The 23,714-nt window shown below is 38.9% G+C and overlaps 1 protein-coding gene across 16 annotated transcripts in view; it reads right to left on the bottom strand.

Moving 5' to 3' along the window:
* LOC145534726 (uncharacterized) overlaps positions 1–23,714 on the bottom strand; it is a 432,243-nt gene that overhangs the window by 344,598 nt on the left and 63,931 nt on the right. For 12 of the 16 annotated variants that reach the window (XR_014074909.1, XR_014074921.1, XR_014074906.1 and 9 more), the window contains one exon: positions 3,161–3,240. The gene's annotated coding sequence lies outside the window, so the exon portion shown is untranslated. Of the gene's footprint in view, positions 1–55; positions 3,241–23,714 lie in introns of those variants that run through there. The other 4 variants (XR_014074923.1, XR_014074912.1, XR_014074915.1 and 1 more) reach the window with 3 other exon arrangements.

Here is a 23,714-nt window from a genome sequence, read left to right as displayed (position 1 = left end):
CTCGGGCTTCCCTGGTGGCTCAGCTGGTAAAGAATCCGCCTGCAATGCGGGAGACCTGGGTTCAGTCCCTGGATTGGGAAGATCCCCTGGAGAAGGGAAAGGCTACCATACAACTGAGCGACTTTCACTTTCAATTCCATTCCCAACAGAGGGACAAACAGACATCATCCCAAAGACCAAGAAGAGCTGTAAGATTCCCACACCTCTCCCCACCAGTAAAGAGTGAACCAAACACTTTTTCCACTAGCATCCAATGCCATTTTGAAAAAGAGTCAAGGATAGAGCAGAAATAATAATATGAATGTGAGGTAATACTTTCTGAGAACTTAACAAAGCCAGGTCCCATTCTAAGTACTTACGTTAATTCACTGAATTCTCCCAACAACCTTCAAAGATTTTATTATATTATATATTATTACCTCACATCAGTAGAAATTGAGAAAGAGTAAATAATTTGCCTAAGGACACAGTTACTTTTTTGCCTAAGGCAGAAAACAGACTGCTTGGCTCTATAGCCCTCACGCACAGCCCTCACATCACATCTATGACAATGTCTCTCTTTAAGAAAGAAGAAATCCCTGCCCCGTGGAAGCTTACAAGATGGTACAGGAAATAAAACCTTTAAAAAACTAATAACCAGGAAGTGGAGTGAACCTACCCTTCCACAGTAGACCCAGCTGCCATTTTGAAGAAGAGTTAGGAAAGGACAGAAGCATATAAATAATGGTGCTGATAGATATATTGACCCTTTTCTACAGGCCAGGCATTGTTTTAGCACTTTAGATGTATTAACTCATTTACTCCTCATTATAACCCTTCGATACGGCTTCCCTGGTGGCGCCGTCGTAAAGAATCCGCCTGTTAATGCAGGAGACGTGGGTTTAATCCCTGGGTTGGGAAGATCCCCTGGAGAAGGAAATGGCAACCCACTCCAGTATTCTTGCCTGGGAAATCCCATGGACAAAGGAACCTGGTGGGCTACAGTCCATGGGATTGCAAAAGAGTCGGGCACAACTTAGAGACTCAATAACAACAATAACCCTTTGATATAGAATCGAACTTTATGCTAGAAACATTCTATTTTCTCTTCTCTAATACAGTAGCCACTAACTATATGTTGTTTATTAAGCCTTTGAAATGTGGCTGGTACAACTGAAGAAATAAATTGTTACCCTCATTTAATTTTAATCAAATTTAAATAATCATACAGGGCTAGTGTACACTGAATTGGATGGCACAGAAGTAGATATTTTTCCTAGTTTACACATGAGGACACTGAGGCAGAGTAGCTATGTAATTTGTCCAGAGTCACGAAGCTCCTCAGTGGCAAAGTCATTGTTTGAACCCAGGCAGTGTAACTCTGGAGCACAGACTGTCAACTCTTAACATTTCCATGACAAATTCTGAACAATTATCCCAGAACACTGAGCACTGGATGAAACATTTTAATTTTTTTTCCCCTAAACAGTTGGGGCCGGATCTATAACTTGACAAAATAAAGACATTAATTTTCTCTTTAGAGTTTCTCAAGTGTGCCGTCTGTTCTGCAGTAAATATAGTGCGTTTCAAACAGGGTGGCTGAGGCTGTCCCATTTGGCTTGGTTGCACCTAAACCCCTTGCATCCAGACAACTGCCCAATTATTGTTACCAGAAAAGGTCTAAACCAAGAAGGGCATGGCAGGCATGGGGGAGAGCCAAGCCCATCTAATCAAGGCTGCCAGGATGGCAGCTCACAGGTACAAGGACCCTGGGGTCAAGAGGAACGGATGAGGGTGAGGGGTCATTGCCGGTAATAACAGTAAGAGCACTAGGAAATTGTAAAGCAGAGCCATAGGCCGGGAGAGACACAAATTCAGAGAGCTGAATTGGAAGAATTGTCTTAAACCAGAGGCATATCCTAAAATCGGCAAATGCTCAGAACAGATATACCAAAACCATAAAATTAATAGTCTGCCCAGCCCCCAGTGACATCCTGATTGAGTTCAAGAGAAGTCTAGGACTTCCACGGGGGTCGGATGCTTAAGACTCTGCACTTCCCGTGCAGGGTGCATGAGTTTGATCCCTGGTCAGGGAACTAGGAGCCCGCATGCTACGCAGCATGGCCGATAAATAAATAAAATTTAATTAAAAAAAGAGAAAAGTTTGACCTCTCCCTGGTTTAACGTCATCTGTGATCCGCTGGCAATAATATCCCTCCCCTCATTCTAAAGTTTTTAAAGACCTTATTTTTGTTTTTAAAGAGCTCTTAGCTACCCGTGAAGAAAGCACTGAAAGATATACCAAGAAGCAATTTTATTGGAATTAAGCACTCTTATACTTTTTTAGATGCTATAATTCATGCACAAAAAGAATGACATGTGCCCAGTTTTTCTCTGAATTCAACTCCCTGTGTCTCACTCTGGGTTCAGGGTGGTGAATCTGAGAGATCGGTTTCTATGGGTTCCATCTTGAAAAAATGGTTTTTGCTGGAAGTTAAATCAGGGAATCTTTGTCTGAGGGAACAGTTGGGCTTGAAATGAAGCTGCTTTCTCTTTGGAATAAAAGATCACATTAAATTTTTGAGAAAGGGAAAATCATCAGAACACCCTGGAAACCAAGGACTTTTAAGTGCAAGCTTTATCAAAGCAAAAGCAAGTGTACCCACTAAAATGCCCCCGTAGGAAGAAAGATGGTTAAAGATTTATTATGAAGAACAAAAACCTGGGGAAAATTGTGTGCCAAGGGGGAGAATTTTGCAATTGAAAATGTGTGTGTGTGCGGGTGTGTGTGACATTTGTGAAATTTCACAAAATGTTTCCGCTTTGCCAGGCAGTGTTCACAAAGCCAAACCTTGGAGCTCTGCACAGCACCTAGGCCAAAAGCAATCAGCAGCCCGAGCCCACACAACAGCACATTAGCAAATATGCCAGCTTCCCTCACATCATGCAGTCAAAGAAATGAAAATCGCAATGCTGAATTGCACAACTCCCAGAACATGAGAAAAAAACAAGACTGAAAAAAGGAAATAATTTAAAGGGCAAGTGATTATTAACAACAGTACAAGATTGAGAGGTAAGCTTCCACTCTTTCTGTATAACACACAGGTCAACTGAGTTTCCGAATTTATTATTAATCTCATCAACCACCCCAAGGAAGTCAAGATTTGGTGTTTTAACCTACCTTCGTGGTCTTGTAGGTGTACTAACAGAAGCGCTGATTCATGCTGATGCGTGTTCTAGATCAGAGTCAGCAAATGTTCTCTGTAAAGAGCCAGAGAGTAAATATTTTAGACTTCAGGAGCCATGTAATCTTTGTTGCAAATACTCAACTCTGCCACCATATTATGAAAGCAGTCACAGACAACGCAGAAATCAATGAACATAGCTGTTACAATAAATCTTTACAGAAACAGATGGCCAACCTTAGTTTACCAACCTCTGTCCTAGGAAATCTGATAAGGGGAAGGGTAATTATTTAGATGCTAGAACAAAATAAAAGGTATTGGTAATTGGGAGAAGATACATTTATTTCTTCGAATTCTATGCAGTTCTAATCTAGTCCAGATTTATTTAATCAAATTCCATCTAACATTTTTATATAAGTACCAGAATATGGACTAGGTAAGATTATAAATTCTCTAATAAATGTCTGCTTCTGTGTCACTATCTAGTTTAAATGTGTCCCCTGCAAAGGAAATTATTTTAAGCAAATTCAGTTACTTGATTCCTCTTCTTTCCACAGACAATCGTTTATAGATCAGTATTACCTTCTCTAAATTTCTGTAGCCTAATATTGTGCCTAAAACATAAGAGTAGACGGATGACTAAACAACAGACTGGACTGCTTTTCACTCTTTCACTCGAAAAAGAATCAAAATTGGAATCCTAAAATATAGTGGAACAATATCTTCAAAGTTAGAAGGAAAAAAATTGGGGCTATTGATTCTTAAGCCCAATAACTCAATAAAGCCAGTAACAGATTTTCCATAAATCAGTACCACCCACAAAGCCTTTTTTGAAAAGTTACTCAAGAGTTTTGTGTCAGAAAAATTAAAAACAAATCCGAGGAGAAAGATGTGAGCTTCAAGAAGTGATGATTAAGTTAAGGACCGCAAAAAATTTCCAACTAGAGCAAAATAATTTTTCATAATGGTGTTTTGAAGCTTAATTCAATTATTAAGAAATAATCCTTACAAAATAAAGGCAAGATTTAAAGACAAACATGAAAATGAAATGGTATTTTTATCAATCAGAGGAGGAACTAAAGCAGAAAAGAGGTAAGAGGCCAAGCTTCACACTTTTATCTTGTTTAAGGAGGTGAGAGACACTAACTCATGTTAGAAACTGACAAAAGGGAATATGTTCAAACATGTTATTAAGAAATAAGCATAAGCCCTAGATAACAGAGGTAGTATGTACAACTTTCAAACCAGTAAACAAAAAATAACAATAAAGAAAATGAAATTACTCCAGGAAAAGATAAAAAAACTAATTTACATAAAAATAGGAAACCAACCAGGGATATCAGAGTGAGACCAAATGTTTCCATTTTCCTGGTAAATGGCAACAGATAAATTTCCCAATTCAAAGACAGAATTTCAGATTAGGTTTTTAAGCAAAATCCAGGTATATCTGTTTCCAAGAGATATACCTAGAACAAAACAAATCAGAAAGATCAAATATAAAGTGATCGACAAAGATATAGTAGGCAAATACTAACAATATAAAGCAGGAGTAGTAACAATTTACTTAGTGCAGGCGAGAAGCAGTAAATAAGACAAACGCAGTCCACTCCACAAGGAAAACTCAGTACATCTAACAGTCAACTATCAAACTACATTTAAAAAAATATCTGTCTGAATACAAAAAGTAATTGACAAATGTAATCTCATAATGGAAAATTTAATACTTCTCAGAAATTGATAGGAAAAAAACACACCAAAAAAGAGAATTTGAATAGCACAATTAACATGATTGATTAAGTAAATATACGGAAAATTTTGTAATAAAGGAAGAAGGATAAACATCCTTTACAAACACCATTTATAACAATGATGATATATTTGACCACAAAAATATTCTCAGAAGAGTTTTTAATAGTAGAAATCACGCAAACCATATCCCACAGCTATGATGCAACAAAGTAACATTAAAAGCCAAAAAATGGTCAAATTAAAGTCTATCCACTAGAAATTTTTAATGTTTTCTAATTAGTCTTGGATTAAAAAGAAATTCATTATTTATATTTATATATTTATTTATATTGCAGACTATTTATAAAGTAGTAATACTGAGAGCACCACACATCAAAATTTAGGGGTCCATAGAATCTTATGGAAAACAAGAAAGAACTGAAAATAAGTGAACTAAAGCACTCACACTAAAAGCTAAATAAAGAACAAATGAGCCTTCCCACATGCACAAAAAAGGATAAAAACCAGATGTGAGTATATAAATAGAGACAGAGATATAAAATAGAAAAGAAAATAATTTAGTTTACTTGGTCAATAAAAGGAAAGAAGTGTTACTTGAAGAGTAAGCAAATATAATCAGGAAAAAATGAAAATACAAATAGCAGTAGAAATAAGAGGTACTTAGCTATAGATATAGTAAATGCTAAAACCTTAGGAAAACACTTTATAAAATTTATGCACATATGTAGGTAAAATTTCACCTACTTGAAAATGTAGGTGAAATGGATAATTTTCTAAGACAGTGTGAATGCTCAAAATTGAGTCAAGAAAGGTTAGAAAAAAACTTGACTAAATCAATAACCATAAAATAAATTGAAAATTTAGTCAAAGATTACTCCTGTTCTAGTTTTGTTCCTGAAACTTTAAAAACTAGATAATTTCTATTATTTAATATTCACATGTGCTAAGTCACTTTAGTTGTGTTCAACTCTTTGTGACCCTATCGACTATAGCCCACCAGGTTCCTATGTCCAAGAGATTATCCAGGCAAGAATACTAGAGAGGATTGTCATGCCCTTCTCTAGGGGATCTTCCTGACCACAGGAAAAAATCCACACCTTTTGTCTCCTGAATTGGCAGGTGGGTTCTTTAACACTAGCGCCACCTGGGAAGCTAAAAATGAAAGTATTAAAACATATCACAAGGTAAGAAACTCCCAATATCAAAATTAAGAAAGAAAACTAGGCATCAGTTAACTCATGAATATAAATGAAAATGTTCTAAATAGCACATTGATAAATTGAACTTAGCAAGGTATTAAAATAGAAAACAAAATATACCTAGAAAGTTTTATCCCAGGAGCATGAGGATAATTCAAAATTAAGAAAATAAGAACATAATTTAGCATCTTAATAAATTAAAGATAAATAATGATTATCTCAATCTATGCTAACACATTATATACTAAAGTTCAATATCTTTTTCCAAATGTAGAAAAACACTTCCTTAACTTATGAAGGCAATCAATCAGAAACCTATAGCTATTATTACTCTTGATAATAAATATTAGACACACTGGCATTCAAAAATAAAACAAAAATGTTTGCCATGACTACTATCACAGAATACAATGCAGTGGGCACCAGAAGACAATAAGATATGAGCAAAAAATGATACAAATAATGGAATTGAAAAGGTAAATTTTCATTGTTGACAATATGATTATCTAACATACAAAAAAAAAAAAGAGAGAGAGAAGCAATGGAATAATATTAAAACAAGTAAGAGAGTTCAATTATCAGATAAAACAACAAAATTCAAAAATAATCTGTTCTCAATACTAACAATAACCAATAAAAATGTAGCAGAAAAAATTCCATTAAAAACCAACAGAACTAAGAAAGATAAAATTAAGAAGAACTCATACATGAAATAAAACTAATAAGAAATATGCAAGACATGGATGCAAATTAAAAATTTTATTCACAGCCAAAAAATAATCTCACTAAAAAGAGAAACTACCATAATCGTGAATGGTGAAAACCAATATTGTAAAACTAAAACTCTCAGTTATTTTCAAATTAGTCTACACATTAATGCTCAAAATATCAATTGAGACAGTACTCCAAAATTCAGTCTGAAGGGAAAGTGAGCAAGAAAAGGCATAATACTTTTGGAAAATAAATAAATTTTAATAACAAGATAAAAACTTACTGTAGAGTTATGGTAATCAAAACTGAGTGGCACTGGCATAAAGACAGACAGGCAGACCAATGGAATGGAATACAGAGCCCAGAAATAAATACTCACAGATATGGTCAAATGATTTTTTATAAGGTGCCAAGATCGAACCCAGGTCTCTTGCATTGCAGGCAGATTCTTTATTATCTGAACAACCAGAGAAGTCCATGGGCATCATGCTAAGTGAATAAGCCAGGCACTAAAGGACAAATATTGTATGATTTCATTTATATGAGTTCCTCGGTGTAGTAGGGTTTCCCTGGTGGCTCAGTGGCAGAGAATCCGTTTGCAGTGCAGGAGACCCAGGTTCGATCCCTGAGTTGAGAAGATCCCCTAGAGAAGGAAATGGCAACCCACTCCAGTATTCTTGCCTGGAGAATCCCATGGGCAGAGGGCTTTGGAGGGCTGCAGTCCATGGGGTCGCACAGAGTCGGACATGACTGAGTAACTAAACAACAAAAACAAGAGTAGGCAAATTATTTTATAGAGACAGAAAGCAGACCGGGAGCTGCCAATGGCTGGGGAGAGGGAGAAATAGGGGAGTTACTGATTAATGAGTATAGAGCTTCCACTGGGAAAGATGAGACAGTTCTGGCAATGAACAGTGGTGATGGTTGCACAACAATGTCAATGTCTTAAGGCTACTGAACTTTACAATTAAAAATGTAAAATGGTCCGTTTTGTATTATGTGTATTTTGAAGCAACAGAAAAAAAAAAAGCAATTTGTTTTACTAGATATCAAAATTTATTATAAAGCTGTAAGAGTTAAACAGTGTGGTAATGGCAGAGGTGAAATAATCAGTGTAATATAATTAAGTGATCAGAAACAAACACTGGTATTATGGGAAAAATGTATTGATGAAGATCACATTTAAATCTATGGGAACATGATAGGTTATACAATAGTTTGTGCCAACTGGTTTTCCATTTGAAGAAAATAGAATTAGGCCTTTATTTCAAATCATACTTAAAGTCTAGACTAAAGATATATATATATGTGTGTGTGTGTGTGTATACAAATATAACACAAGAAACTATAGTGACTACTTTATATTAGGATATCTTTGTACATATATGATGTTAGCATACTAGATCTTATTAAATAATTAAGATGATTACTAACAACTTTTACTGGCAAAATTGTGGGGAAATAAGCAGTCATACCTCATTGATGTCACATTATTAAAACATCTAAAGAAATACAGCAGTAATCTTTAGACTAAAAAATGTATTACCTTTCTCTTAGCCATCCCATTTTTGAATCCAACAGAAATAAGACTATTATTAAGTAAATAAGAGTACAGTAATCTTGAGTTCTGCGTTCAGTGATTCAATCAAACATGGACCGGAAATATGAAAAAAACAATTTCAGAAAATTCCAAAAAGCAAAATTTGAATTTGCCATTGGTGGCAAATATTTACCCAGCAATTACATTGTATTAGATGTTATAAGTACTTTAGAGATGATTTAAAGGATACAGGCCGGGGGAAAGATCAATAACCTCAGATATGCAGATGACACAACCCTTAAGGCAGAAAGTGAAGAACTAAAAAGCCTCTTGATGAAAGTGAGAGAGGAGAGTGAAAAAGTTGGCTTAAAGCTCAATATTCAGAAAACTAAGATCATGGCATCCGGTCCCATCACTTCATGGCAAATAGATGGGGAAACAGTGGAAACAGTGTCAGACTTTATTTTTCTGGGCTCCAAAATCACTGAAGATGGTGACTGCAGCCATGAAATTAAAAGACGCTTACTCCTTGGAAGGAAAGTTATGACCAACCTAGATAGCATATTAAAAAGTAGAGACATTACTTTGCCAACAAAGGTCGATCTAGTCAAGGCTATGGTTTTTCCAGTAGTCATATATGGATGTGAGAGTTGGACTATAAAGAAAGCTGAGCGCTGAAGAATTGATGCTTTTGAACTGTGGTATTGGACAAGATTCTTGAAAGTCCCTTGGACTGAAAGGAGATCCAAGAAGTCCATCCTAAAGGAGATCAGCCCTGGGTGTTCTTTGGAAGGACTGATGTTGAAGCTGAAACTCCAATACTTTGGCCACCTCATGCAAAGAGTTGACTCATTGGAAAAGACCCTGATGCTGGGAAGGATTAGGGCAGGAGGAGAAGGGGACGACAGAGGATGAGATGGCTGGATGGCATCACCGACTCGATGGACATGAGTTTGGGTAAATTCCGGGAGTTGGTGATGGACAGGGAGGCCTGGCATGCTGTGGTTCATGGGGTCACAAAGAGTTGGACCCGACTGAGCAACTGAACTGAACTGACCTGAAAGGATACAGGAGGCTGTGAGGAGGTTACATGCATATACTATGTAACATTTTATATAAGGGACTTCAACATCCACAGGTTTATCTGAGAAGACAGTGGATACCAAGAGGTGAGTGTACAAGTACTTGAAGCTATATGTACACAGGTGTTCACTGTTGCACTGTTTGCCATGGCAAAAAGTTAGAAACAACAGGAATGTTGATCAAAGAGGGGAGGAAAGGTTGGATGAATAATGGTACATTGATTCTACAGACTATTACACAGCCAATTTTAAAAATTACAAGGTCAATCCAAATGAGTTAAGTTCCAAAAGCATCTACCACATATTTGTTAAATGAAAAAAAAAAAAATCCAGAGTAATGCATTACATGGGGGCAGAGTGTAAAGTAAAATTCCACCCATGAATCTACAATTTCTACAGAACCTACAGCTGATGTAACGTGACATCAGCAAAGCGGGGGCTTGATTGAAGAGGGTGGAGAAGTTGTTTTACTGTAGACATTTTCATATCATTAACATTTAAATGGCTACCATTTACCTTATATTTTATACATTAAACAAGTATTATAACAAGTTAGAAAAAAAGAAGGGAATGGGCAATTGAGATGCCCTGTAAATGACACAAATATCCTTCATAGGTTCTGCCACTTAGCGATTTCTGGGAGAAAAGAAAAAACAACTCGAAGCCCTGGAGTATTCCCTGGGGTTGGTCCCCGAGTCTCCCCCTGCATAAGCATCTCCTCTGGTGCCTTGAAGGATTCTCTTTCTGGTATGATGATGGGCTAGAACCTGGCATGTGAAGATAGTAATCTTCACATTAATCTCTCATACCCTCTTTAACTCTTGGCGCTTAACCCTGTGTTTACTCCAGCCTCACTTTTCTCCCCCAGAACTTCTCAGCCTCAGCACCACTGACGTTTAATGAGCGCATTCGTCGCTGTGAGAGCTATACTGCAGGACAGTTGGTGGTCTCCCTTGCCTCTTCCCACCAGATGCAGCAGCATCTTCTCCCAATATTATAACAAACGAACCATATTGCCGAGTGTCCCCTGGGATCAGGGGAGCAACACTACCCCAGGGGAGGCCACCAGGCTCAATCAGCGGGACCAGGGTTCTCAACCAGGTAAACGAGTGACTCCAGTTACCAGGCTTCCGTTCAACTGCCTAATATGTGTGCGGCACCCAGCCACTCAGCCATGTCTTCACTCTGGGTGACCCCATGGACTACAGCCCGCTGGGTTTCTCTGTCCGTGGGATTTCCCAGGCAAGACTATTGGAGTGCCATTTCCTCCTCCAGGGGATCTTCCCAACCCGGGGATCAAACCCAAGTCTCCTGCATCTTCTGCACTGGCAGGCAGATTCCCTCACCACTGAGTCACCTGTGAAGTCCCAACTATCTAATCTATTGAGTATTAAGCTACGAAAGAGTCCCTGTACACATATCAAATCCCATAATGTGTAAACATGTTCTGGATTCTCTTTTTCCATCATTTCACATATTATCTTTTTTTTTTTACTTTTGACTGTTACAGATTTGTTTGGCTGTGCCATGCGGCACATGGGGTCTTCGCTCCCCAACCACACACGCCCTGCACCACAAGCATGGCGTCTTAACCACTGGACTTCCAGGTACGTCCCTCCCATCTTATCTTCAGAAACAAAATCTTAAAAGAGGTAAACCGCATCATTTGCGTTAGAAGTGAGAGGAGAAATCCATCATCCCTTTGGATGTCACCAACCTGCTACCACGGCACAAGAAGAACTTGCTGAAGGGAAAACTTTTGAATCTACGGCAGCTGAAAAAAGGAAATCTGCTGTGGCTAGGAAAGAAAACACATATAAAGGCCTGAAAACTCATAGGTAATGTTTATTACATGCATCGGCTTTATAGATTGCTTCCTGTCCTGGGTCAAATCTTTAGGACATCACAGAAGAAGTTAGAAGATAAAGTCCAAGCTGTTGTGACTTACAACATATAACAAACCACACAGAAACAGTCACACATGTTTTTTTCAAGCCCCTCTGAGTACCAGAGTTTTTTAAAGAGGTTTTTTTTTTTGTTGTTGTTTTTTAAATCACAAAGCAGAGTATGGCTTCTTCCCCAGACAGCAGTGTGTGCTCTAGCTTCAGAACCCCTTCTAAAGATCTAGGACAAGTAGTTTATTTATTTCTTAGAACCAATGCCATGTTTTCTGAAAAACAGAGTCAAGGGCTATGAACTTTACAGAGCTACAGACCAAAGGTGGGGTGGTGCAGAGGGGATGAGGGTAACATTTTTCAGTGTTAGAGACTGGTGATAAGGTCACCCAGACTTACGGGAAGTCACAAGTTGTTTTTAAGCCCCAAATGGCAGCTGTTTTGGTTTTAAAGGTTTATTGAAAGTGGACATTATTTACACCATGTTCATACAAAAATACAAGCAGTATTTCCCCCAGCACCTGTGGCAGATGTTTAAGGGGAAAAACTGAGCTCACATAGCCTCAAGAATCATAAACATGCCAACCTTTCCCAAAATAATACCTCTCTTTATGGCAAGTCCAGCCTCCCATTTCATGCTAGGGCTCTTATCATGATTTGAACTTTGATGAACTGCCTTTTAACCCACCTTTTGGCTATGAAACTGTCAGGACTTATGAGCTAAATAGGTTCCATCCTGGTCAGCGCCCCAGTGGACATGCTCCAAAGAAAATCACAGTGTTGTCTTACAAAGCAGTGGCTCAGAAAGAGGCCTGTGAGCCTCGGCACTGGTTCAGAACCCAAGTTTCTGGCTTCTGGAAGAAAACTTTTACAAAGTAGAGCTGCAGGTGGCCCTGTCTGGGCAAATACCTTGCTTTCAGCGGAGAGTTCTCCAAGTATTAATATATTCCTAAGGATTCTCAAGATAACATGCAGATTCTTGACATCTTGGATTTTATAATATGTCAGTGCCTCTATTTTGGTTCCTGGCCTGAAATGATGAGAATCCTTCTTTGCTCTCTCTCTTTTTAAACATTGTTTTCTTTTCATTTACTTAAAGGAATTTGGTGTTGGTCTGATTGATTGCTTTAGACAATTGCACTCGGGTGATTAGGAGTCAAGACCGGGAGAGGGCGTTCTATGGGTCTTGAAGGAGCAAGGGGGTGCTGTGGAGGGTGGCTTGGCCGAACTGAGGTGGTCTGCAGATCAACATATGTGAAGGTCGTTTCTTGAAGGCAGCGAAACAATGACATTCACAGCCTGAAAGCACTAAAGGGTCATCCTGTGGTCTATGAAACCCTTCTGGAATGATACAATGTAACGTGCCTTCCTCCATGTAAGAGCACCATGATGCTATCATGGTACTGATACATTTCTCTTCTAGGCTCTATTCTTTTTTATAAGATTTTTTTTTAACATGGACCATTTTTTGAAGTCTTTATTGAATTTGGTACAATAGTGCTTCTTGGCGGTTTTTTTATGTTTTGATTTTTTTGGGGGGTGGGCGACAAGCAATGTGGGATCTTAGCTCGCTGACCACAGATTGAGCCCACACCCCCTGCAATGGAAGGTGGAGGTGTTTTTCATATGTAATTTTATTTGTTTGTTTGGCAGCGGTGGGTCTTCTCTAGTCTCGGTGCGCGGGTCTCTCACCATGGTGGCTTCTGTTGTTGTGGAGCACGGGCTCCAGGGTGCACGGGTTCAATCGTTGTGGCTCGTGGGCTCAGTTGCTGTGGCACAAGAGCTTAGTTGCTCCACAGCACATGGCTCCTCCCGGACCATGGATCGAACCCGTGTCTCCTGCAATGGCAGGGAGATTCTATACCACTGAGCCACCAGGGAAGCCCCAGAAGGTGAAATCTTAACCCCTGGACCACCAGGGAAGTCCCTTCTAGACTCTATACTTCAGTAAAACCCCGCTCCCTAGATTTGCCTCCTCAGAATTCTTTGTTCTCTACAGGCCCACATCCAGGTACAGAAACTATTTCCTTTGTCCACATTAAAAGGAACACATTTTCTTCCACTGAAAACTGGGAGTTCCACTCCGGCCCTTCTGGGATACGTCTGACTGCAATTCAGGAAACACTCGCCTCGAACAAGAGGAGACTGAAGTTGGAAAGGATTTGAGAATCAGCTTATGTCTAAGGAAGCTGAAGGGCAGAAGGGCCAACTTCACAAGCTAATTGGTGTTGGAGCCAAGGCGAGAATTTCCCCTCGCCTGGCTCCCAGAGCAGTTGCTAACCACATCCTATCTGGAGGATGCTCATGGAGGAAACACACTTTTCAGTCCACCTTTCTCCATCGCAGACACGTGAAGGCAGGTAAGGAAGGGTTTATGCACTGTTCTTACTCAAGTTTTAGTGCTCTTGATATAAACGTCTTTCTAAACGATTATTTCTCCTCTGATTTATCCCTTAGCTGAGGTTATTCCCTTCTTGCAGGCCTTGGGGAGTATTCTTCCTTCTGTGTGTTTGTGGTGGAGGGTGAAGTGGGAAGGAATGGTCTAGCAGTCGCCCTCTCAAAAGCCTGCACGCATGCTAAGTCACTTCAGTGGTATCCAACTCTTTGCAACCCTACGAACTGTACACCGCCAGGCTCCTCTGTCCATGGGATTCTCTAGGCAAGAATACTGGAAGTGGGTTGCCATGCCCTACTCCAGGGGATCTTCCCAACCCAGGGATCGAACCCATGTCTCTTACATCTCTTGCATCAGCAGGCAGGTATTTTGCCACAGGCACCATCTGGGAAGCCCCCCTCAGACGCCTACTTCAACACAAGTCATGCTAAGTCACTTCAGTCATGTCCGATTCTTTGCGACCCCATAGACGGCAACTCACCAGGCTCCGCCGTCCCTAGGATTCTCCAGGCAAGAATACTGGAGTGGGTTGCCATTTCCTTCTCCAGTGCATGAAAGGGAAAAGTGAAAGTGAAGTCACTCAGTCGCGTCCGACTCTTAGTGACCGCATGGACTGTAGCCTACCAGGCTCCTCCGTCCATGGGATTTTCCAGGCAAGAGTGGTACCTAGTTATTATTAAATTATTTTAATAAATATAAGTTTGCAGTAGTTTTTATTCCTCTTTCAATTTGATGATTCACCTTAATTCAAGTATTTGAGCAATTATGATATGATAAACACTATGTCAGCACTGAGGATACAGAAAGGAGGAGGACTATCAAGCAGCTCACTGACTTTTGTTTCTATTACCTTCCTAATCTTCTCTGCCTGTTTTATGTTAATAGAACCATAGAAATTGGGAGACATACTGTACCTAAAACTGGTGGCCCCAGGAGTACAGGACAGCACTCCACAATGGTCACCAATCCCACAGCACTGGAGAATCTCTGGGGTCCAACAAGGTCCATCAGTGTTTCAAACAATACTGAGCTGAGCCACCCAAAAGCAAATCCAAAGAATCCCGCGTAGACACAGAGCTCTATATAGGTAGAGGATAAAGGTGCTGCCAGATGACACAATCCATTTGCAACAATAGATGGAGCAAAAAAATACTGAACTCGAGGCCTTATCCGCTTTGTGTTGGCTACAAGTCCCATAGAAGGTCTGGGTACCATGTCAACAAAAGCCAGAATGGAAAGAAGGAAGGCAGCCTTCTCTCTAGAGTAATGCTTACTCTTGCCATAATTGCTAAGAAAGACCAATGGTGTAAATAGTCCAAAAAACATGAGCACATTTCCAGACAGGTAAAGCAAAAAGCCTCTGTGCTTGAACAGGCTAAAGTCCAGGAATGTATTAAGTGTTTGGAAGATTGATTTTTTTCTTTTCTTTGGGGTTTCCTCCAATGAGATCTGTATTTGCATCACTTGCCCCCTTTTTTGTCTCATATTTTCCAGCTTCCTGAAGGGATCCTTTAGACTTCTCTTTCTCTGCAGTGGTTGGCTTGGGCCCTATTGGTCTCATCAGAGCTTCAGCCACACAGCAGTTTAATAGTAAGCCCCCAAGAATTAGGAAGCTTCCTCTCCAGCCGTAGGTCATAAAGAAAGCCTGGTTGAGGGGGGCCAGGGTAGAGAGGAACACAGGGCTGCCTGCCATGGCTAGTCCATTTGCCAGCGGTCGTCTCTTGTAGAAATACTTGCCAATCATGGTCAAAGCTGGATTTAAGTTGAAGGCAAGCCCAAGACCTCCAACACAAGTCATACTGGAAAGGAAAAACATCTGCAGACTCAAACTGCATGTAATGGATGCATGTAATGCATATAATGCAAACCACATGTAATGCATGTATCTCTAAACAATTTCTAAAAAAAAAAGCAATAACAAATTAAAGAAATGCAATAATCAAGCACCTCACTAGAGTTTGACAAATCTCTAAAAGAAAGAAAGCTGAGCGCCAAAGAATTGATGCTTTTGAACTGTGGTGTTGGAGAAGCCTCTTGAGAGTTCCTTGGACTGCAAGGAGATCCAACCAGTCTACCCTAAAGGACATCAGTCCTGAATATTCATTGGAAGGACTGATGCTGAAGCTGAAACTCCAATATTTTGGCCACCTGATGTGAAGAACAGATTCATTGGAAAAGACCCTGATGCTGGGAAAGATTAAAGGCGGGAGGAGAAGGGGACACCAGAGGGTGAGATGGTTGGATGGCATCACTGACTCGATGGGCATGAGTTTGAGCAAGCTCCGGGAGACGGTGAAGGACAGGGAGGCCTGGTGTGCTGCAGTCCATGGGGTCACACAGAGTTGCACGTGACTGAGCAACTGAACTGACTAAATCACTAAAATGGAAAAAAAATATTTAGATTCCTAATAACTTAAGTGAAAATAAGGAAAGTAGCCAAGAACTATTCTCAAAGGAAGCTGATGGCTGAGAAGAAGGTGGTCTTGGCAACTCTAAAGCTCTGTGAAGCCCCCAGTCACACTAAGGAGAACAGTTGCACATTTTCCCCCCTTCACATTTTCCCCATTTCCCCTTCCAGGTTCCCCCTGGTTTTCTCTGGGGCCTGATTTTGCCTTAAGATATTGCCAAGGGAAGGAGGGTAGAGCCCTTCACAATCCCTAGAGATGGTGTTGGGCATCACAGTTCAAGTTAGTAATGTACTATTAATCCTTTGCCATGGTCTGCTCGCCAGCGCAGGAGACGCAAGAGATGAGGGGGCGTCAATTCCTGGGTCAGGAAGATCCCCTGGAGAAGGAAATGGCACCCCACTGCAGTATTCTTGCCTGGAAAATCCTATGGACAGAGGAGCCTAGTGGGCTACAGTCCATGGGGTCCCAAAGAGTCAGACTTGACTGAGCAACTGAGCACATCGGTTGCAATGATGTGGGGCAATGGCCCCAAGTCACCAGTTTTTTAACTTTTTTGGTCTCACTTTAAACTACTCACCTAATTATGCCTGGTTTACTGGAAAGGAAGTCGGAGGCAGAGACCTTTGCCACTGAAGAACAAGAACCAATGGGCACCATCTGAGATCAGCCCTCCCCTTCTTTGTCATCATCTTTCTCAAAGAAGGGAGTAGGCGGTACCTCTGAAGGCCTCCGAGGCTGTGTACACAAGAAGCCACAAGATTCCCTCTGATCTATCACACATTTTCATCAGCTGATCTGAATTTACTTTCCAGTTGGCCCCAGAGCTGAACTGCAAACCATAAGGAACTGCTACTTGAAGGAGAAAACAGTTACATGGGGGAAAAAGGCAGAGCCACAGATCTCAAAGGCCAGAGAAATACCGAGTCAAATTACACCCATGAATTATTTACAGTATTCCTCGCTGCTAAATATAAGCAAACATTCCACTTGCATCAAATCTACTCCAGGAGTTTTAACTGTTCATTGTAAAATCAAGTGCACAATAGTTCTTTCATAAAACATTTAGCTATATCTTTAGCAAATATCACACATATATTATGAATGCTTCCTTATTATAAAGCTAAACATTCCACGCATGAAACTTTAAGCTCTGTATTCCAAATCATTACGAACAAGATGTTTCCTCTTAGGCAATTTATTCTGGTGATGTGGAATCTTTGAATAAATAGTGACGCTAGTATTTTTAATAGCTGTTTCCCATCATATTGCAAAGGAAACGTTAACAGGGGCTGAATTCATAACTCAGCATCGTACACGTCCCAGATTTCACAACATTTATGGTGAACTATAAATTATTTTATATGCGAATGTTCTGCCACTTGGCTAATTTCACTTGGCTACATGTTCTCCACCTTATCATTTTGAACAGAAACGATATTCTGTCTATGAAACATCCTCAAGAACTACAGGATATTCTAACAGAACTGCTTCAGAGGATGGGATGGCACATGTCTGTAATCATTTTACCAAGCTTTCTTTTTCCCCTTTGATAAAATGTGTTTCTGAGATAACAGTGACAATGAGGCTCTAGTAAATATTCATTTCCCCCCTTCTTCCCTTTCTAGTCCCTTTGATCTGCTTGGCTTCCAGTCTAGCAAGAACCCATTCTTGTTTCATGCTTTTCTCCAAATATTTATTAATACTCTGAAGGAGTATTTGTCCTTCTGATTACCTTTCTTCGATACTCCGATCTCAACAAAGTCTTCCAACAAAGGAGATCATTAAATTTTACCATTTTTCTTTCAATGGTGGAAATATATTGTACTTTATAAAATCTCTATACGTTAGTTATGAAGTCCTGAACTGCAAACATTTTTTTTTTTTAATTAATGCCTGTAGTGCGCGTTTGCCCTCACAAAATGTTTGTTACTTTCCTATCTGAGGGTATCAATACAGTAGAGACTATCAAGGTCCAGTCAGTCTCAGCCAGGGGAAGCTTTTTAAAATACACGTGCTAAGTTTCCTGCCCACAGACTCAGGCTTAGCAGTGTGTGTGTGTGTGTGTGTGTGTGTGTGTGTGTGTACGCGCACGTGCCTGGCAGGTGGGGGCGGGGGGGAAGATCAGGAACTTATTTTTCCTGCTCAAGAAAATATTTTAAAAATCTAGTCTTGGAACTTCCCTGGTGGTCCAGTGATTAAGACGCCCATGCTTCCACTACAGGGGACTCGGGGTCCATCCCTGATCCAGGAACTAAAATTCTACATGCCATGGGGCACATCCCCCCTAAAAAAAATCCAGTCTTGAGGGAATGCCTTTCTCAGCAAGTCACAAAAGTCAGAAATATAAGAGAAATGTATCATTTGGTGCCATAGAAATTAGCAATTAATATGAACAAAGACATCAGCATCAAAATCAAAATTAAAAACGATAATCTGGGGAGAATGTCTGCAAAAGCCTTTGCACACAACAGATAAAGAGCTCTTACAAATCAATAAGAAAGTGAATTTCCACCTGAACTTATTCACAAGAGTTGTTCATGAAAACAGTAAAATAATACATATCTCATTAACAAAGACTGAGAAGTCTGGTAGCTCCCATTTGCACAGTCTCTTTCACTGGAATGCATGTTGGTGCTACCACTTTGGAAGATAATTCCCCATATCTGCAATAGAGAGTATTCTTTATGTAAATGGCACTACCAGACTAAAAGATCCCCATACACGTCTAGCAAAATGAGCAATAAGAACTCTCAAAAAAAAGGTTAAAAAAATGTATCAGCAGCAAACAGCCAAGAAAAAGAAATCAGGACTTCATACCATAATCCTCAAAATGTCGTGGCTAACAAAGCAAATAAAAGATGCTGACGCTGCCCTCATCACTCATCACCATTCTTTCAAGGCCCAGAAACGAAACTAGGGGAAAATGCTAGAGGACAAATTTTTTGTTTAATCTCATGAATATTTCCTAGTTTAGAGAGAAACAAGTCGAGGGGGTGGGTCAGCAGACGGGGGAAATGGTGAGAACAGAACCCATGAACACAGAGGCCCCTCCGCTCTCCAGTGGGATTTCAGTGGTGGGAAGATAGGCACCTTCTCTAGCAAGTAGGATGAACCGGGGTGTTTGAATTTAATAAAAGACATTTAAAACTCCTTGTGGGAAAAAACATAATGAAAGGAAGAAGAAAACTTAATACCAATATGCATTAATTTCAGTAAGAGTGAAAGGGAAGAATATAGCAAAACATACAAAATGAAGAGTAAAGGGAATATACGTAGTTGGGAAAAAAACCTGAGACCCAAAAAGCAGCATTACAGATTTAACAGAGATGTTAGAAACAGCAAGAGGCAAGTCTACTTGCCTGAAAAGCAAACTGCTGGCGGTAAAAACTACAGACAAACTGCACAAGAAACAGAGATTAGAGAGAAGACAGTAGATACGAAGGACCAAAAAATGAGTCAACATAAAATAATTATGTCAAATTAGAAAATTTTTACCAGTGAAAGAGAAAAGTATTGCAAAATACAATGTAAGAAAAATTTCTCTGTAATGAAGGAAGAAGTAGATGTGCAGATCTTCCATGTACATCATATTCTAAGATCTGACAGAAGAAAAATTACATCAAGACATATTCAAAGTTTAAATTTTAGTGTTAAAAAAAAACAACCTCAGGCATGTACACAGCAAAAGCAAGTCATTTTCATGGTAAAAAGTAAAGGGGAAGTCAGACAATTTCCACTGCACCTCTCTAGTCTGTAAGAAAATAATGCCTAGAAAATTCTGAGGGAAAATGAGGAACATAAGAATAGTACACTTGGCCAATTTGTCCTGTATTTATAAAAACAACTCAGTCATGTTCTCAAGCATTCAAACACCTAGAAAAATAGTAATTTGACTCCTTCTTGAAAAAGTAATAATGCCAATTAAATCCAGGTAATCAAGAAATAAATCAAAAAAGAAAACTCAAAAATAGAAAAGCCATGGTTTTTAAAAATATTAGTTCTGAACCCATTAAATATAAAAATATGACTGTAAGTGAGGTAATGATTATTATAGACTAGACTGTGAAGTTACAGAACTCAACAAAATTTTTTTAAACAACATATTCTGGAGCCAGGTGCCTCTGAGGAAGCAAAGTGGAATACCGTGTTCAGAATAGATTCCATCCTCAGTGTTTTTGGAATCTTCCTTTTTAACTTTAGGGAGAATTTTAAGAAACTAATATCTCTTGTGGTAATGAAACATTTATCTAGTATTTAGAAGTTCCTTCAGTTTTACCTCAGTTTTATTTTATTCTGTTAAATTCAAATAAAAACTGCAGGCAACACACTTTTAAAGTTAGCACATATACCATGGTCCTTTTCAATGAAATTTTATCTATCTAGCTTTCTACATAAACATTAATAAATATCTGTTACTCAACTAATGTAAAAAACAGTAATTTCTAAATGGTTGTGAGTTAGAACAACTTGTTTTCTTATTTTATCCTTGGTTATTTGAATTTTTATAAATATGTGAACTTTTTTCAAAAGAGGTTATTATGTTTTAAAAAAATCCATTGTGTAATATCCTAAAATCATTTTTTGAAATAATTTGAACCAGTAATTTTATTTCTAGGAGTCCATTTTATGTACCTTTTTGCCTTTGTAATCTTGCAGTATCATATATACAAGTATGCCCACTGTGGCAAACTTAAATGTCCATCAGTAGAAAACTGATTAAATAAATCATGGCATATCCACAGAGACATAGTATGCAATCATTAAAAGTAACAGAATAGATTTAAATATGATGATATGGAAATATCTTCAAGATGTATGCCATTTTATAAATTTGGGATGAACTGTGAGTACAGTATATTCCCATTTGAGATTAGAAAAAAAAAAAACAGTGCATAGCACACACATATGACTATACGCCATATGTGTATATATTTGTATAGGCATAGAAAATATGCATCAACACACTCACAATCTGTTAATAGTGGTTGCATCAAAGAAGGGCTAGGAGACCAGAATGGAAGAATTATTTTTTTTATCATGTTTCTTCTGTATGATTTAAATATCTTTTCATTACATTATTACTTTTTCCCTTGGGGAAAAAATAATTTTAAAAAGGAAACTTCTTTTGGTGATGCTGTTGTTCAATGTCTTTATTTTGTGGAAGAAAAAGCCAAGATTAGGAATCAAGCGTTAAGCGACTTGACTGTGTTCACATAACTACTTCGAAATTATAATTTATATATTCTAGAGCTGATTCCAGTAATTCCTAGGTAGTGCTTCACTCAAAATTGTCACTAAGACAAGAGCAACCCTAAGTATCATCATAACGCACAATGTATAGTCTCTCAGTGGGATGCTTAGAGACTTAATAATTCCAAAAGGAGCTACTTACGACCCAGCTAAGCAAAACTCCTTGGAGAAACCTGTGGCTTGTTCGATGAAGCTAAATTGCTGCGAGTGGAAATGAATGTGATCACAGTCTCCACTACTGTCACCCAGAACCTAACACGCTTGTGGGTGATGGTAAACGCACAGATGGTTTCCACCTAGTTGAATTCTCAGTTGGCTTTTAAGATCGATTTGTCACTGCCTTTCCCAATTGGGAAATCGGGAAAGGAGTACGTCAAGGCTGTATATTGTCACCCTGCTTATTTAACTTCTATGCAGAGTACATCATGAGAAATGCCGGGCTGGATAAAGCACAAGCTGGAATCAAGATTGCTGGGAGAAATATCAATAACCTCAGGTATGCAGATGACATCATCCTTACAGCAGAAAGTGAAGAACTAAAGAGCCTCTTGATAAAAGTGAAAGAGGAGAGTGAAAAAGTTGGCTTAAAGCTCAACATTCAGAAAACTAAGATCATGGCATCTGGTTCCATCACTCCATGGCAAATAGATGGGGAAACAATGGAAACAGTGACAGACTTTATTTTCTTGGGCTCAAAAATCACTGCAGATGGTGACTGCAGCCATGAAATTAAAAGACACTTGCTCCTTGGAAGAAAAGTTATGACCAACCTAGACAGCATATTAAAAAGCAGAGACATTACTTTGCCAAAAAAGGTCTGTCTAGTCAAAGCTATTTTTTTTCCAGTAGTCATGTGTGGATGTGACAGTTGGACTATAAAGAAAGCTGAGCACTGAAGAATTAATGCTTTTGAACTGTGGTGTTGGAGAAGACTTGAGAGTCTCTTGGACTGCAAGGAGATCCAACCAGTCCATCCTAAAGGAAATCAGTCCTGAATGGTCATTGGAATGACTGATACTGAAGCTGAAACTCCAATACTTTGGTCACCTGATGCAGAGAACTAACTCATTTGAAAAGACCCTGATGCTGGGAAAGATGGAAGGAGGGAGGAGAAGGGGATGACAGAGGATGAGATGGTTGGATGGCATCACCGACTCGATGGACAAGAGTTTGGGTGGACTCCGGGAGTTGGTGATGGACAGGGAGGCCTGGCGTGCTGCAGTCCATGGGGTCACAAAGAGTCGGACACAACTGAGTGACTGAACTGACTGAACTGATTACTGTCTTTAAAAAAAAAAATCAAGAGCCCACATAGAAATAATTTCACAATGTGATTTCAGAATGCTTCCCTTTGAAGTCTATCTTTACATGTCAGCAAATCTGGAGACATCATGAAACTCTAGCATGGAGAGCGTTCAAGTGTAATGTTCTGAGAAGCACTTTAACACATGGACTTCACCCACACTACTAGATAAATCAATTTTTTTTAGTTCATAACTTTTTAGATTCCTGTGAATTTCTTGCAAAATCTTTGCTTGAAAATAAACAACAGAGTATCATTAAAACCAATAACCAAAAGAGGATGGTTTTATTTGAATTCTGGCTCTGCCATTTCCTAATTAAACAATCTTGGGCACGTTGGTTTCTAGCCATCAGTTTTTCATCTTTAGAATAAGAATAATAAGTCCAGCTTCCCAAGATTGTACACAGAATCAAATGAGATAGTATGTGTCTAGTGCCAAAAACAGGCTGTGTCAAAAGGAGATGCAAAATGAGTGTTAATTTCTTTCCTCCTTCCCTAGACAAAAAAAGTTTAAAGGAATGTGGACATGTATGCTTAAGGAAAAATTATGTATATTGAATCAAATTGGAAAGAAATAATTCTGAAATGGAAATGAACACGAATTATGAATGTGGTCATTCAGCAGATTGAAATTAAATACACTTTATCAGTGCTATCAACAGAGAGAAGGAGAAAATGCATGACTGCACTGCTCATGTATTTCTTGTTCTTATATTTGCTTCTTTGCTTATAATTATCAAATACTAATGAGGAAAAGTGATTTGGAGTTGTGTAATTAAAACGAAAAACAAGGTAATTTTAGGCAAAGTATGCAGAAAATGTTTTCATAATGAGGTTGAGAGAAACAAGCATTTTCTAGAGAAAATTGAATCCTTTTAATTGGAGAAACAAAAACTAAAGGATCTCTATCAGATGTAGGCTATACATATTAGAACTAATATTCTGATATTATTTTCTAACATGAAGCAGGTAACAGTCAGTGAGACCTTAGCATTTTTACATTCAAATTTTGTATATA

The sequence above is a fragment of the Giraffa tippelskirchi genome, chromosome 14 (genome assembly GCF_054371585.1).
Source record: "Giraffa tippelskirchi isolate mGirTip1 chromosome 14, T2T-mGirTip1v1.2.pri, whole genome shotgun sequence".
In the NCBI taxonomy this organism is placed as follows: domain Eukaryota; kingdom Metazoa; phylum Chordata; class Mammalia; order Artiodactyla; family Giraffidae; genus Giraffa; species Giraffa tippelskirchi.
Note: the sequence above shows the minus strand (reverse complement) of the source record. Positions and strands in the feature narration are given on the sequence as shown.